Source organism: Silurus meridionalis, chromosome 18 (genome assembly GCF_014805685.1).
Source record: "Silurus meridionalis isolate SWU-2019-XX chromosome 18, ASM1480568v1, whole genome shotgun sequence".
Taxonomy (NCBI): Eukaryota; Metazoa; Chordata; class Actinopteri; order Siluriformes; family Siluridae; genus Silurus; species Silurus meridionalis.
Genome location: NC_060901.1, coordinates 2,998,305 through 3,001,012, shown reverse-complemented (window position 1 = coordinate 3,001,012; position 2,708 = coordinate 2,998,305).

Here is a 2,708-nt window from a genome sequence, read left to right as displayed (position 1 = left end):
AGGGAAAGGAGAAGTGTAGGAGAGTGGAGGTTCAGGTTGGTACTTTAAATGTTGGTACTACGACTGGTAAAGGGAGAGAGGTAGCTGATGTAATGGAGAGGAGAAAGGTAGATATGTTGTGTGTTCAGGAGACCAAGTGGAAACTGAAGGAGGAAGACTGTAGTTTGAGGTTCAGGGAAGAGGTCAGACAGAGGCTCGGTGGTGGTGAAGAGGTGCTGGATGATTGAGGAGCTGTATGAGAGGTTGAACACTAAGGAAGGAGAAAAGGATTTGTACCGATTGGCCAGGCAGAGGAACCGAGCTGGGAAGGATGTGCTGCAAGTTAGAGCAATAAAGGATGGAGAGGGAAATGTGTTGACTAGTGAGGAGAGTGTGTTGAGAAGATGGAGGGAGTATTTTGAGAAGCTGATGAAAGAGGAAAATGAGAGAGGGAGAAGGTTGGATGATGTATAGATGGTGAAGCAGGATGTGGATAGGATTAGTAAGGAGGAAGTGAGAGCAGCGATTAAGAGGATGAAGAATGGAAAGTCGGTTGGACCAGATGACATACCGGTAGAAGCATGGAGATGTTTAGGAGAGATGGCAGTGGAGTTTTTAACCAGATTGTTTAACAGGATTCTGGAAGGGGAGAGGATGCCTGAGGAATGGAGAAGGAGTGTGCTGGTACCGATCTTTAAGCATAAGGGAGATGTGCAGACCTGCAGTAACTACAGGGGAATTAAGTTGATCAGTCACACCATGAAGTTATGGAAAAGAGTAGTGGAAGCCAGGCTGAGAGAAGAGGTGACCATCTGTGAGCAACAGTATGGTTTCATGCCGAGGAAGAGCACCACAGATGCATTATTTGCTTTGAGGATGTTGATGGAGAAGTATAGAAAAGGTCAGAAGGAGTTGCATTGTGTGTTTGTGGATTTAGAGAAAGCGTACGACAGGGTGGAGAGAGGAGTTGTGGTATTGTATGAGGAAGTCAGGTGTGTCAGAGAAGTATGTGAGGGTGGTGCAGGACATGTATGAGGACAGTGTGACAGCAGTGAAGTGTGCAGTAGGTACGACAGACTGGTTCAAGGTGAAGGTTGGACTGCATCAAGGATAGACAGGTTAAAGGACGAGGTCAGACAGGAGTCTTCATGAATTATCATGTTTGCGGATGATATTGTGATTTGTGGTGAGAGTAGGGAGCAGGTGGAGAAGAGCCTGGAGAGGTGGAGGTAGACGCTGGAGAGAAGGGGAATGAAAGTCAGTAGGAGTAAGACAGAGTACATGTGTGTGAATGAGAGTGGAGTGGTGCGGGCACAGAGAGTAGAGGTGGAGAAGGTGGAGGAGTTCAGGTACCTGGGGTCAACAGTGCAAAGTAATGGAGAGGGTGTTAGAGAAGTGAAGAAAAGAGTGCAGGCAGGGTGGAGTGGGTGGAGAAGAGTGATAGCAGGAGTGATTTGTGATAGAAGAGTATCTGTGAGAGTGAAAGGGAACGTTTATGGGACTGTGATGAGACCTGAGATGTTGTATGGATTAGAGACAGTGGCATTGAGTAAAAGACAGGAGGTGGAGCTGGAGGTAGCAGAGCTGAAGATGTTGAGATGTTCGTTGGGAGTGACGACGATGGAAAGAATTCGAAACTAGTTTATTAGAGGGACAGCGCATGTAGGACGTTTTGGGGACAAAGGGAGAGAGGCCTGATTGAGATGGTTTGGACATGTGCAGAGGAGGGACATGGGGTATATTGGTAGGAGAATGCTGAGGATGGAGGATGGTGTGAAAGAGGCAGATGTAGAATACAGGGGGTATGGAGCCGGATGATCCGCTGTGGTGACCCCTAATGGTAGAAGCCAGAGAAAAAAGAAGAAGATTGAAGTCTATCTGACAGATTTCTATTCCTTCTAAACAACTAGTTACAAAGTATATTTATTTTAATGTTTTTCTTTAAAAACTTCCATCACATGACACTACAAATCCAAAAAGATGGCAGACACATTAAGATGCCTGGCACATGTAGGAAATGGTGGCTGACGGTGGAGGAAAAATTTATACGCACATGGTATCTTACAATACCGGCTTACACATCCATCCATCCATCCTTCCATCCATCCATCCATCCATCCATCCATCCATCCATCCATCCATCCATCCATCCATTCATCCACTTCTCTGCTGCCCTAAACACTATCAGAAGCACTGCCCTACATTTACAACCTAAATTATAATATTTGTTCCATGAAATTTTATGAATTTAGTTCCATCAGTTTATTCTCTTCATTTCATAGCGTTTCTTTCGGCTGCACTGCTTCCAGTACGTGTATGTGGATATTAGATTTTTTGTCCAATCACATTTCAGTCTCTATGTGCTGCCATGATTCTGAATCTGCCCAGGACCTTCAGAATCAGTAGTGCCGGCCGATGTACCTTAGTCTCTATTATCATTGGGTCTGTTTCTTTAACCAATCAGATTTCAGATTCTCCTCAGAGGGCAGCTCGCTGGCCCAGAATAGCGTCAGCATTTTTCCGTCCTCTGATTGGTTGGTCAGAGGGAAACTGTTATAGCCGAGTTCGACTGGTAAAACACGTGTGTAGCTCTGCACACATTAATACATCAGAGTTCGACTTGTTTACACCCACAATGGCTGATGGAGAAAGAGAAATTGATTTGGTCTCAGACATACTTAAAAATCCATTTTGAAGAAAAGCTAGACATCGTGAGGAGGTTGTCCAAC